The sequence below is a fragment of the Canis lupus genome, chromosome 31 (genome assembly GCF_003254725.2).
Source record: "Canis lupus dingo isolate Sandy chromosome 31, ASM325472v2, whole genome shotgun sequence".
Taxonomy (NCBI): domain Eukaryota; kingdom Metazoa; phylum Chordata; class Mammalia; order Carnivora; family Canidae; genus Canis; species Canis lupus.
This window is the reverse complement of record NC_064273.1, coordinates 35135800-35150378: the sequence shown is the minus strand read 5'-3', so window position 1 is coordinate 35150378 and position 14579 is coordinate 35135800. Positions and strand designations below refer to the sequence as shown.

At 49.6% G+C, this 14579-nt stretch overlaps 1 protein-coding gene and 1 long non-coding RNA gene across 4 annotated transcripts in view; both read left to right on the top strand.

Annotated features, from left to right (window-relative positions):
- Window positions 1–5431, top strand: part of LOC125754164 (uncharacterized) — a 37121-nt gene extending 31690 nt beyond the window's left edge. The window contains exons 2-3 of the long non-coding RNA XR_007407690.1: window positions 3999–4153; window positions 4801–5431. This is a non-coding gene — a long non-coding RNA (uncharacterized LOC125754164). The remainder of the gene's footprint in view (window positions 1–3998; window positions 4154–4800) is intronic.
- Window positions 1–14579, top strand: part of DSCAM (DS cell adhesion molecule) — a 734179-nt gene that overhangs the window by 67154 nt on the left and 652446 nt on the right. The gene's annotated exons all lie outside the window — the stretch shown is intronic.

The window sequence follows — 14579 nt, the reverse complement described above, 5'->3', positions numbered from 1 at the left end:
TGCCTCTGTATTTTTTTTTATAAATTTATTTTTTATTGGTGTTCAATTTGCCAACATATAGAATAACACCCAGTGCTCATCCCGTCAAGTGCCCACCTCAGTGCCTGTCACCCAGTCACCCCCACCCTACGCCCACCTCCCCTTCCACCACCCCTACTTCATGCCTCTGTATTTTATGAGACTTTCAGAATGAAAAGATGGATCTTATGGCAAAGTGGTCACAGTAAGCAGGTCCCAGACTGACCGTCCTTGTAGGAAGTGGTACAAAAAGCATAGCTGTCTGAAGGAGCTCTGGGTTCTCCCTCCCTTGTTCTGGATGGTGTCTCTACTGCTGTTTTCCCTTATTGCCAGTGGTGGGGGGTTCAAACCAATTTCAGCTTCCCATGGGACCAGTGGCTTCCTGCCTCCTGAGGGTGCACCTGAACCCAGCTTTCTACAGCCCCCTAGGCTCCTACATGCTGGGTATCCAACCTTCCCAAACAACTGCTGCAAACAGCAGGCATCTAAACCCACACTCCTGTGCCCCAGTAGCCTGACTTTTCCCTTGCTCACAAGATTTCTGTCATACTTGTCATCCTTGTGAAGGAGAGCAGCGTAGTGGAGGGGAAGGCCCCTGAAAGCCACGGCCATGCTGCCTGTCCATCATGGGGTTTGGCCCTGTGTAACTTGCTATGGGGTCAGAGCAGAGATCAGAGGACCTCTGCCTCCTCTGGCTGACTCTAGCTTGTAGGTACTTTGCTCAGTTGTCTTAGTTTGCTATAATGGGTTAAAAATTGTCCTCTCTCCCCAAAATTTTGTGTTCACTTGGAATCTCAGGATGTGACTTCTGTAAATAAGGTCTCCAGATCGAGTGATGATTGAGAAAGAGAATCAGGTGGATTTAGGGGTGGGCCTCTAAATTCAATAACTGGTGTCCTTATAAGAGAAAGTGGAGGGGGATTTAGACAGAGATACAGGGAGAAGGCCGTGTGAAGGTGGGGGCAGCGATTGGAATGACGTATCAGCAGGCCAGGGTTTGCTCAGGATTGCTGACAGAACCAGAAGCTAGGAAGGCATGGGATGGTCCCTTCCTCAGCGTCTTCCAAATCCCAACTCCACCTATACCTCAGTTTCAGACTTCTGGCCTCCAGAACTGAGAGAGAATAAATTCTGGATGTTTTAAGCCACTCTGTTTGTGGGGATTTGTTACGGCTGCCGCAGGGTTTCCAAGAAGCAGAAACTGAGCAGGAGCTTCTTGGGCAGGATACTGAGGGATTGGTGGAGGAAGGGCAGCACGAGGAGCCAGGTAAGCCAGGAGTGGGGTTCCAGCTGGACTCAGCCTGACCTTGCCGGGGTGCCCTGGAAGCACAAAGTGTCCGCAGCATTTGTTCAGCTGTGGCAATTGGGCCAACCCCTTGAACCCTACCTAGGTCAGCCAGATATGGACCGTGGGCTGCCAGAGAGGCGTGGGAGGTGCTGGTTCTCATTTGGTGGAGACACTTCTCTGGGGTGAGGGGCGTCTAGGTGAAGTTGAGGTCTTAGCTGCTAACACTCAGCTGGAAGATGGCTACGCGGGCTCTGTGCCTGGTTACCACTGCTTCGACCATGCCAATAATTATTTATCTAAATCCTGATGTGTGACAAGTGGCAATCACTTTGCCTGGCAGGAGACACCCCCAAAGGATACCGTGTTGCACAGCACAGCAGGTGCTCCCCATTCTTCCTGCTGTCTGTAGTTGGGAGGGGGACATCACCTGCTATGGAGAGGTACCAGGTGCCAGGAGTGTGGTTGCAGAGGCTCAAGAGCCTAGAGGGAGACATGGAGGTGGATGGGTCTCCTGCGGGGGGCAGGGCTGGGGCATCTCCTAAAACTGCCTGAGCAACCTGCAGAGGCAGGAGCAGCTGGGGGCTGGGGTCTGAAACACCATTAGCACAAAGGAGAGAGAGAGATAGAGGCTGTGATCACCAAATTGCTTCTTCATCTGTTACTCACAAGACATTTAATAACAAAAACTCAGGAATTGGATTTGCGTTGATGCAGCAGGACATTGCATCAGTCTTTATTACGAAAATTCTATGTCAATTCCTGTCCATCTTATTTTGCCGTTATCAGCACGTGCAGCAGAAGTGACCATTTTTCATGGCTTCTTTCCCATGAACGGGGTCACATTTTACACAATAACCAAGAACGCTCCCATAAAGACGGCATCGTAAACGCTGGTCTCCAATTTTTTTCTCTTCTCCACTGTGTGCAACATGTGTATTTTCCCTGCACATAAAACATGCATGTAAAATTAAATTACTTGACAATTTTAGGTGGCATCTCCAGTGTACCCACTCGGGCTGCCTTTCCAAATCAAAAATGGTTCTTGAGGCAGTAACAACAGCATCACAGATCAAACAGATCGGCTTCAACATTTTGCCTACAGTAATCGAGAGTAACGAAAGCATTATACCTTCATACTTCCTTTCACTGCACCTGATTTGCTTAGGGGTGGCAGTTTGGGTGGTAACGAGCCCCACTCTCAGAGACAGAGAAGGTAGACTGAGCAGGTTCTGGCCTTGGCTTGCATTCACCACGCAAGTGCGCCGCGCGGAGATGGGGTCGAGGGACTGCCCTGTCTCATCTGGTGCAGGTGTCAAGAGATAATGTGCTCACAGTCCTAGGGAGTGGCACACGCAGTCCATGTTTTCAAAGAGTTCTGCTTTCAAAATGTGGCGTTTAAAAAAAGCTTCCAAAGGCACAGTGCTCTTTGAGATGACTTTCGTGGTTTTCCATTCCTGGTCCTACCTCCCTGCATCCGGTTCCCTCCATCTCAGCAGCCTGAGCATGACCGAAGCCCGTGGAGGACACCCAGCCTGGTGCCCACTCAAAGAGGATGCCTGGTGGCATGAGCTGCGCGGTCCTTGTCCTGAAGGCTCTTTTCCTTACACAGTCCGTCTGTCCCTCCTGCGCTCAGTGCACCAAGCCAGCCCTTTTCTTCCCATATGGAGCTTAGCTAAACCTGGATGTCTGTCCAGCCCTACTTACCACTGATGCTCTGCAGCCCCCACCCTCCAGCAGGTGCATCTGAGGCTGCCCAGCCCGGGACTGTATGTCATGTTCACATCCATGCTTGCTCCCAAGCTGCCTTATGCCCCTCGACATTTTTCAACCTATGCCCTCATCTTCCATATCTGCTTTTTTTTTTTCTTTCTAGACGTCCTGAATCTTTTTGCAAGTTTGCAGAAGAAAAGACTCCCTAGATCCTCATGTGCTCCTCACCTTGGCAACTTTTGACCTCTTCTTTCATTTTTCACACTCTGTTTATGTCCTCAACATGCTTTTGCTTTTGCTTAGGAACTGCTAAAAGGTTTCCTCATTGGGCTATAAATATCTCAGGGTTGGAAGCTCCATTCCTCCTCATGCCAGCTCTATGGCTCTGGCAGCTTACCTGTTTTGTGCCTCCGTTTTCTCATCTGGAAAGTGGGGGTTGGTAAGAACATCTGCCTCCCGTAGGATTGCTGTAGGTTTGTGCCCTATAAAAAGGTTTACAGTGGTGCCTGGCCAATTGTAGGTGGTGAATGCTCTCCTTGTTCCTCCTCTGAGACGATGCAGAGGGCTGCACGACCTCAATTGGCCACACCAGTGACTCTGACTGTCTTACACTCTGATTTCATGGAGAAAACTCAAGGAAGGACTACTTATGGGCAAGGCTCTGTGTTGATGCACAACCTCTCCTGTATTCCTGGGTCCTGGACGCAGGTTGGATGCTTGCAGGTGACTTCACCAGTCCCTCGGGCTCTGAGTTGTGAGCCCCAACATGCTACCCTGACACTGACTGTCACGTGCCAGTAGAGGAAAATGTGTTGAAAAGTGTTCGGAACTGATTCCAGATTTAGTTTTCATACGTCAGTGAATGTGAGGTGACACCAAAACAATTGAGGGAAAAGACTCCTTTAAAAAAATATGAAAGGCGACTTCTTGTATCCCAGGGATAATGAAGACCGGTTATGTAATACCTCCTTTTTATTTTTAGGAGGATGTAATTTAGAAGATGTTCCTTGGTTTGACTTGGGGAAGAGCTCAGGGTTCTCTGGAACTGAACACAGGATGCCCGACTGTGCTTGAAGGGGAACTGGCCTGGGATTCAGGGCTCTCTGCAGGGCTCTTGCAATGATGACATCACTGCTGGTAATGCTCACCCTGTGCTGGGGTGGGTGTTGGCGGTGGGGGGTGGGGGGGTGATGCTTACCTCCTTTGCCCTGTGGATACAGCACAATGGGCCAGTCTCAGTTCCTGAGGTCATCTTTAAGTCTCTGGTCAGGACCCCCCATGCTTCCCAACTGGAAAATAGGATGTGAACATATAAGGTGCTACACCATCTTTTCTAGAAGGCTGCTCAGAAAAATCTAAACTATTAAGAATATTTATTTATAGGGCAACAAGCAGTATATCACAGAGGTGTAAATATCCCTCTGTTTCTGGAATGTTCCTGGGGAGGGGAGGGATCTGACACCAAAGGGCCACTTAGAGCCTCGGAGGAGATTGCAGAGGACGGAGGCAGGACCCCAAAGATTCTAAGATGTTGACTCCAGTGCTTTAATATGAGCAAACATCCCCCAGTTGCCCTCTGGAGATGGGTCTAATTGTTTTAGCCCCTAAATACATCACCCTGACATTGAAAGAGGTCTCTAACTTCCATATTTAATATCAGTCCCTCTGATAAACCTGCCCATTTGGAGAAACTTCAGACATATCCCATGAAGCTCCAACCTTCCCTTCCAAAGAAAAGCAGTTTTACTCTTCTTCGCCATTAACCAACCCTCCTCCATCCCCAGGCTGTGCTCAACTGCTGTCCCTGGAAGCTGCTGGCTTCACTCTCATTACAATTAGCATGGTTCCTCGTTCCTCGGGAAGCCTGCTTTTACCTTGAAGCACTTCCAGACTGGGCGATCAAAGTGCATGGGAGCTGCTAGCAGCAGATGGATTTCTAAATTTACCAGGGAAAGGCTGTCCCATGATGTTCACTGAACCTGGAAAACACCTGGAGGTGGAAACTGTTGTATGACAAGAATACACTCCGGTCGGGTTTGTTTATTAAGCCCAAGATATTGGCTGGCCACTGGTCTTGTCCCATTGGGTTTGCGCTGCAGGAATAGCTGGGAGGGATGGAGAGCAATCATTTCCACTCCATGATGTCATGGTGACCAGTGTTGGATCAGACAATGCCATAAAATCATGGGGAAACTTCCATATAAACACAGGACAAATATATATCAAGATGCCGTAAACTGATGGGGCAGGTGGACACGTCCTGTCTAGCGGCTCAGAGCTTCCATCTGGGGTGCAGAGTAGACCCGGGGTGACCTTGTTTCCTTTAGTGGTGTCACAGCCTACATGCAAAAAGCCTGGATGAATTTCTGAAATCCACCTTTCTGTGGCCTACCATTATTAGTCAACATCAGTGTTTTATACGTTGTTTGTCCTTAGCCACATTCTTTGTTATTCTTGTGTTTTTGTTTTTTTTTTTTCATTTTCTCCCTGTCACCAAACCTCTGCATATGTAGGAAACATAACATTTGGTATATCTCTTGGTGAAATGAGAGAGAGAGAGAGAGAGCAAGCAAGAGAGAGCAGGGGGTTGGGGAGAGGGGGAGAGAGGGAGAGACAATGGTGAGCAACGTACCGAGGATCCTTTTTTTTTTTTAATTTATTTTTTATTGGTGTTCAATTTACTAACATACAGAATAACACCCAGTGCCCGTCACCCATTCACTCCCACCCCCCGCCCTCCTCCCCTTCTACCACCCCTAGTTCGTTTCCCAGAGTTAGCAGTCTTTACGTTCTGTCTCCCTTTCTGATATTTCCCACACATTTCTTCTCCCTTCCCTTATAGTCCCTTTCACTATTATTTATATTCCCCAAAAGAATGAGAACATATAATGTTTGTCCTTCTCCGATTGACTTACTTCACTCAGCATAATATCCTCCAGTTCCATCCACGTTGAAGCAAATGGTGGGTATTTGTCATTTCTAATAGCTGAGTAATATTCCATTGTATACATAAACCGAGGATCCTAATCGGCAAACCGGCAACGTCAAGTCACCGTAGAGTGTATCGCTCATAAGATCCCAAGTCACCGTAGAGTGTATCGCTCATAAGATCCCAAATGTCCCATGGGGGCCACCGGCAGCACAACTGGCGGTTCATCCCGTCAATTACTTGTGATGTCCAGGACCAAATAGTAGCAAGGCTGGAATTAATTACCAAGCGATCATTTGCATTTGAAATGTGCTCAGGAGCCATCAGGAGATAGCCAGTCCTGGGGTCGCGGTTCCCAACACGGGCTGGGCTGACCCTTGAGAGAGTGTTTATAATCCCAGAGGTTGAGAGGGCACATGCCCTTCTGTGCATTGTCCTTGCTGCAGAAGCTTCGGTATATATGTCATCCTAAAGGTCAACTTTTCTGGGTGGAGAAAGAAAACAGGCCATCAGGTGAGGCAGGCGAGTGTCAGGCAGGCCTCGGTGGGTGCAGGGAGCCCCCTCCATGCCCGGCCGCTGCTGAGTGTCCAGCAGCCACTTTGTGCCTGGCTGTGAGCTGGATCCAAGGGATTTGAACCCCAAGTTACTAGCAGCACCCTAGTTTTGCCTGACTCCATCCCTCCCATCGGGCTGGGGCTAGGTTCGAGGTGACAGTGAAACCCGGCTGTGAATTCCGATGGCTCTCCCCTCTCTCCAGCGTCCCTTCCTGTAAGTCTTATCTTCTCTATTGAGCATCTGTGTTTTGAAAACAGCCTGCAAGAGAATTAAGAGGCTTTTATTGTTGTTGACATATATATATGTCAAAATATATGACAAAATATATATATATATATATATATTTTTATGAGCCATAGTGATTAAAACTCGGAAATTGTCATTTCCGAGAGGTTTCCAAGGTTATGGTTCTCTCCATTTGATGCCTCACCAGCAATCATTTACTTGCAGTAAAAATCATATGGGAAAAGAATTCGAGATGACCTACTTTATCAATGAAATCAAGGCTTCATGTTCATATTCAATGTTGCTACCTACCGCCTCACCTTCCGTCGAGTGTAAGGATGTCGAACCGCACGTACACCCTGTTCGGCTACGTTTTGAGTTCTTTGATACATATCCAGAAATGCCAAACACATATAAAGTGGGAAGTGGGAAGAGTATATTTTGTATTTTGATATACAGGGCGGGGTGGTGGTGGGGAGAAATGGGGAGAATTTCACCTGACTTGGCGATTTGGCCCTACCAGTTCATTATTTTTAATAAGTAGCGATCTTACCCACAGTACTTTCCCATCGTAGATTTAATTAGTCTTTTTTTTTTCTCCCCCTCCCTTTTGCTAGTTGACAGAGCTGAGAGGAGGGAAGCGGCAGCAATTTGAAACCTTGTTAGAAATTTATGAAGTGCTAAAATGTTTTATTCCCAGAGGCTGGCTTGCCAGCTGTCACCGGAACGCGCTCGTTGTCTGCCTCCCCGCGGCCCGGGAAGCAGGGTGGAGGTAGGCTGCCCCGAGTGCGGGCGCGGGCCTGGGTAAATGATGCTTTCCATAATTAGCACTGGGTAGAGGGAAGCTAATTATTTCTCTCCCCCAACCCCCCACAATTGACCAGTGGTGTGTAAGACGAGAGATGAGTGGCATCTGGAGAAGAGATTGCAGAGCCAGAGATTAAGACCCTTGGCTGCCTTTAGTAAAATACGCTGGCGGGGCAGTGAGAGGGGTCAGCTTTGGGGGTGGACCTCAAAACACATAAACACCTAGCTCATGGGGGCTTCCAGCAGACACTTGGCTAGACATTTCTAGCAAAATGGCCCCAAATTATTATTATTTTTTTTTCTTGTAGAAAATGCCTTCTTGCAAGTCTCACAAGATGTCAAGGGCGATGTTGTAACGGGCCGTATCTTACCTGCAGTGTCCTGATGCACTCAAGTCCTCTCCCCATGCCCGCCTCTCCAGTGCCTCCAATTTCTTTCTCGGGGGACATTTTCATAGTTGCTCTTAATTGGAGGTATCGCATGTGACCACAGACACCCTGGACAATATGCTTCTTATAATAAAGGTGTCATGTGGGACATGATGGGGACCAGGGACAGACCAGGGACAAGGAAGGGGCCTTGCTGTCCCTTCAGAGTTTGCCCCTGGCCGTGCTCTGTGCAGGGAGGAGCTGCGCCATCCTAAGGGCAGCATCCTCTGCAGGTGCCAGACACCTCACGGCGGGACGGTCAGTCTTCGCTTCCATCTCCGTGCACTGAGAGGTGGCCAGGACGCTGGTGGGAAGTGGCACCCGGAGCACTCCCACGCCACCTGCCCCTCTGTCTCTGCCTCTCCAAGGACCAAAACGTTTTTGCTGGCACAGAACCTCCTGACATCTTATTTGCAGGGCGCCTGGGTGGCTCAGCTGGTTGAGCGTCTGACTCTTGATTTCGGCCCAGGTTGTGATCTCAGGGTCGTGGGTTAGAGCCTGGTGTCGGTTCGGTGCTAGGTGCAGAGTCTGCTTGTCCTTCTCCCTCTGTTCCTCCCTGGCTCATGCTCTCTTTCTAATTCAGATAGATAATAATAATGATATAATAATAATAATAATGATGATGATGATGATGATGGCGGCTTATGCTCTCTCATTCAGATAATAATAATAATGATAATAATAATAATGATGATAGATAACAATGATGATGATAATAATAATGAGGATGATGATAGGTAGATAAAATCTTCAAAAAATATCTTATTTGCAGTGTACCAGGACATTCTCTAATTAGCAGATTCACTCTCTGTATTAGTTTGCTGGGACTGTTTTTTTTTTTTTTTTATTGGTGTTCAATTTACTAACATACAGAATAACACCCAGTGCCCGTCACCCATTCACTCCCACCCCCCGCCCTCCTCCCCTTCTACCACCCCTAGTTCGTTTCCCAGAGTTAGCAGTCTTTACGTTATGTCTCCCTTTCTGATATTTCCCACACATTTCTTCTCCCTTCCCTTATGTTGCAACGGGGCCCCACAAACCAGCCACCTTCAGTAGCAAATGTTCCCGGTGTCAGTTCGCTCTGGGCTGCAAGGGAAGAATATGGTCCAGGCCTCTCCCCTTGACTCGTCAATGGCCATCTTCATCTTCACATGGCTCTCTCCCTGTGTGTGTGTCTGGGTCCAAATGCCCCCTTTTTATGCCCAAAGATACACCAGTCTTTTTGGATGACAACACACCCTATGACCTTATTTTATGTGATTACTTTTGTAAAGATGGTGGTCTCCAAATAAGGTCACATTCTGAGTCAGTGGGGGTTAGGGTTTCAATATATATGAATTTTTAAGGGACACTACACCGTCCATTCATTTATCCAAGAACTGCATGTCAAGTGGCCAGAAGCACAAGGAAGGCCTTTCAAGATAGGTCAGGATCCCTAGCTCCTACCCCGTGAGTCTGCCCAGCTCTCCATGGGGCCTGGGTCATGGCACAGGTGGAGACTATTGTAGGCCAAGTAATGGGCCCCAAAAGGTCCTGATCCTGGGACCTGTGCATAATGCCACCTCACGGGGCAATGAGAACTTTGCAGGTGCAGCTAAGTTAAGAATCTTGGGATGGGGAGATCATCTGGGTCCCTGCAAGAGGAAAGCAGAAGGGAGAGAGGGATGAAGGCAAAGAGAGAAAGGAGAGAGAAGGTGGAGGGAGGGGCCACAGCCCAGCACTGCAGGTGGCTTTACAAGCCCGCAAAGACCTGAAAACACCTGCTTCTCTGTAGCCTTTGGAAGGAACAGAGCCCTGCCAACCCATTGGGTTTCTGACCTCGAGAACTGTAAGATACATCTGTGTTATTTTAAGCCACTGAGTTTGTGGTTACAACAGCAATGGGAAGCTACTGCAGGTACTGAGCTGGGGGGCTGCGAGGAAAGGTGGTGACATCCACTATTCTGGAAAAGCAAGGACAGCACTGACGGCTCGGCTTAGGGACCCTCACTAGCAACATTCAAGCCCCCCCCCCCCAGTTCCATCCAATTCAGATTCCAGGTCTCCTTGTTCCATAGGAAGTTAGCGGGTCGCCGACAGGATGGAGGCACCCCAGGGGCACGGGGAGGCTCGGCAGTGAGTCCTGTGAGGCACGAGGAGCTAGGAGAAGAGGTGCACGTTGAGCAATGATGCAGGAATCTCGAGATTCTGAGTCCTAAGCCCAAAGCTTCCCTTTTGGAGCACAGCCCATGTATACATACACACACACACACACACACACACACCATATGCACACGTATGCCCACCGTGGGGCGTGAGTGGGTTGACTCGCAGCGGTGACTTGGGGAGTCCTGTTCTAATTACGTGGGAGCTCCAGCTGGGAGGAGGTAGGGATGGATGGAAGGGCACTTTGGGGTCAGGCAGGCAGATGGAGGTGCAGGAGGGCCAGGGTGCTCTGTTCCCAGAGGCCCCTGGGAGAGTCACATCCAGCTTCCCAGCGACAGAGGACAGTCAGGTGGGGCATGGGCGCCACAGCTGCATGGGCTTCCCGGCAGTTCCCTGCCCCACCATGGCAAAGCCTCCGTGCTGCATGTGACGCTGAACATCTGGAGCATCTCCAAATTCTGCTCTAAGTGATCTGCGGATTTCCTGCAAGGTCAGCACCCCTCTCGGCCTCAGTTTTCCTATCTGAGCAATGGGAATGCTCCTGTAATGTCTGGAGCAGGACTGCGGCAAGGACCAACAGGATGGATGGGTGTGAACTTACCAAATGCGACGCCTGATTTTCTGCGGGGTTCTCGGAGGCGGATGCTACTTTCCGGCACGTCCCTCCTATGGGTGCAGAGGGCGGTGGCTGTGGTAGTGATGCTGAGGTGGTGGTGGGAAGGGCGGTGCTGAAGGTGGGGTTGCCACCCCGGGCACCTTGCTGACTTCCACCAGGGAGCGGGCTCACAGAGATGCCGGGGAGAGGGAATGGGCTAGTTTGGGCTGCTGGTATTTGAGGCAGGGTTAGCTGGTTGTCATGCTCATTTACCAAGTGGCCTGGGGTCCTGAGTCCCACCAACCAGCCCAGCAATATGAGAATAGGACTGGGTCTGTGCTGAAGGCAGCATAGAAGGGTCTGTGCTGGGGTCCTGGGGGGCTCAGTCAGTGAAGCATCTGCCTTCAGCTCAGGTCATAATCTCAGGGTCCTGGGATCGTGCCCCGCATCAGGCTCCCTGCTCAGTGGGGAGGCTGCTTCTCCCTCTGCCTCTGCCCCTTCCCCTGCTCATGCTCTCTCACTCACTCAAATAAATAAACAAAAATTTTTTTTTTAAGAAGACTCTGTGTCCCCTGGTGTCTTTTGACTAGAGGAGGAAGAGGATGAGACAGGTTGGCCAGGGGGCTGCTCTCAAGAACATGGGCATTTGCCAGCCACTGGCAGGGCAGAGAGGAGACTTACAGTTTAAAGGGCTCTAAAGAATATAGTGAAAAGGATTATAAGGGGAAGGAGGGGAACTGAGTGGGAAAAATTGTAGAGGGAGACAAATCATGAGAGATTCTCAACTCTGAGAAACAAAGGGTTGCAGAAGGGGAGGGAGGTAGGTGGCAGGTTGGGGTAACTGGGTGACGGGCACTGAGGAGGGCACTTGATGGGATGAGCACTGGGTGTTATACTATATGTTGGCAAATTTTATTTATTTATTTATTTATTTATTTATTTATTTATTTATTTATAAAGATTTTATTTATTTATTCATGAGAGACACAGAGAGTAGAGAGAGACAGACAGAGAGGCAGAGACACAGGCAGAGGGAGAAGCAGGCTCCATGCAGGGAGCCTGACGTGGGACTCGATCCTGGGTCTCCAGGATCACGCCCTGGGCTGATGGCGGCACTAAACCACTGAGCCTCCAGGGCTGCCCAGCAAATATAATTTAAATAAAAAATGTAAAAAAGGGGGGCTCTACAGGTTGTCCTGCTGGTTATTTTACTCAGATTTCAAAAAAAAAAAATGTAATCCAATCCATAGAGACTTGAAAGGATGAAGAGGAAGCCAGAGTAGAGCTGGCTCCTGGGCTGCCATGACGTTGCAGGACTTAGGAGCAGTAGGGATACCTGATTGATTGGGTTTTAGATAGCGGTGGGGCTGAGGTGGGACATAGAGGATGGGGTGAGGGCATGGAAGAGTTTGAAAGCCTGAGGAGTGTGGTATTGAGCCTGAGGGAGCCTATGCTCCCTTCTGGATTTTTGGTTTTCATTCCCTTCTGGGAAGATTAAACATGCAGGACGTAGGACCGAGAGAAGCCATATCTTCCTCTTCCCATCCCTCTCTCTGTTCCTTTGCTCCCTTCTCTCCCCTACAGGGCTCTATCTCCCATCCATACCCAACACCGCTTTGGCAGCCCTATGCGGCCTAGACCTCTCTCCTCTGAGGAATGTCCCAAGTGCACATTCTGGTTCTTCATGGGTAGTTTATCCACTAGGATAAGCATTTGGAAGCGAGCCAGGTGGAGAGCTACAGAGCAAAAGTTTTCCTTACCGTCACCTGCTGGGGCGGGGGAGCATCCCAGGCAGGACCTGTGAAAGAAGCCTGTTTCTCCTGAATTTCTGCCAGATGTGTCTTGCCTGGAAGGAAGACAAGACAACTTGGGATGTACGGGCTTGGGGTAAAGCATCTTTTACCTCTGTGGTTGGTTGGTTCCTCTGTGTTTTTCTTTTTGGTTCCTCTGTGTTTTTCTTTTTCTCCGGCCCAGATGTATGTATTAATGTCCTGGGGCTGTCACAGAGTACCTCAGAGTGGCTTAGCACAAAATAAATTGACGGTCTCACAGTTCTGGTGGCCAGAAGTCTGAGTTGAGGTGTTGGCAGGGTTGGTTCCTTCTGGAGAATCCAAGGGAGAATCTGCTCCCCGTGTCCCAGCTCCTGTGGTCGACGGCCACCCGTAGCTTGTGGCCACCTCACTCCAGTCTGTGCCTCTGTTATCACAGGGGGTCCTCCTGGTGTCTCCGTTCCCACATCTCTGGATCTGGGATTACATCTGCAAAGACCCTCGTTCTGTGTAAGGACATGTTCACAGGGATTGAGATTGGGACTTGTTCAAACCTTGTTGGGGGACCCTGTTCTCCCCCCAGTGCTGTGTCTACTTCACACACACAGTGCCAGGCACATAGGGAGGACCGCATGAATCCACCCAAAAGACCAGGCAATAGAAAGCAAATGTCGCAGGTCATTCTTGATCCACTTTATTCAAATAAAGGGATCATGAGTGCTCTCTGTCACTAAGGCACGATGGGTTTCCTGTCTGTGGACAGGAGATCCCAGCACTCAGGGCTGTGGGGCTGGTGGAGAGGGCTCAGATTCATGTGTGTGTTGTGTGTGTGTTTGGAGTAGTTTTGTAGTGGGGTGGGGTAAACTGATACAAGCACGAGTAAGACCTTACCAAGGAGATACTGGGTAGAAAGAAGTGACAAGAATATTCCTCACCTGAATCAAGGTAATCAAGCTGAAGTGTAAGCAGGGTACGGGGTGGGTGCAAAGCGAGAGCTGTGGGTTCCCATCCCCGGAACCAGAGGGGGCTTCATGGGCAGGTGGTACATATATCTGTTTCTTGTACTTAGAACTGGAAACAACCCAAATGTACCATCTTGCAGTTCTGCAGGTCAGACATCTGAACATAGATTGCATTGGGTCAGAACCAGGGTTTCAGCAAGGCCTGGAGGCACTCTGGAGAGAATGTGTCCCTGACCTTTTCCAGCCTCTGCAGGCCGCCTGCATCCCCTAGCCGGTGGCCTCCTGGTAATCATTCCAGTCTGGCCTCTGCTTCTGCTGTCACAGCTCCTCCTCCAGCACTGACCTTCCTGCTTCCCTCTTAAAAGGACCCACCTGCACAATCCAGGATGATCTTCCACCTCAAAATGCTTAACTGAATCACACCTGCAAGGTCCTTTTGGCTGTGCCAGGTCACGTATTCCCAGGTCCTATAAGTTCAGGCGTGGGCATCTTTAGGGGAGCCATTATTCTTCCAGCCACAGATGGGTAGGGTTGTTTAGGCAAAGGAGATTTCTAGGCTTGGAGATAAGCCTGAGCCAGGAGAGAAGGCTGGAAGTACAAGGTATATTTGGGAAGCAGCGGTGAAGCTATGTCCAGTGGGTAGAGCATGAGGAGGGAGGGAGGGGGAGACAAAGCAGAAAAGTAGAGCTGATCTGTGCAGGGTCTTGAATGCCAGGCTGAGGCCAGAGAGGGAGGTTAAGGCAGAGGGGGCAGTGGTCACTGAAAAGTTTCAAAGAGATGTATCAGATATTCATGGTTGGGAACAAACCATGCCAGGACTTAGTGACTTAAGGCAGCCATCATGATGAATTCATGGTTTTATGGGGTGGCCAGGCAGTCCTTGCAGTCAGGGCAGGTTCTGCTGGGGAGTTGGACTCATTGCATGTCTGGGCTTCAGCGGGGGTGGCTGGGACCACTGGGCTTCTCCATGTCTTTCCTATCCCCCAGAGGCTAGCATAGCTTGTCCACATGGTGGCCATCCCACGTCTCCAGCAAGCGCCAGCGCGCGTGGATTTTTCAGACCTTTCCCCTGTTACACTTGTCAGTGTCCCATTGGTTAAAGCAAGTCCCATAGCCAAGCCCAGATTCAAGGAATGGAACCAAAA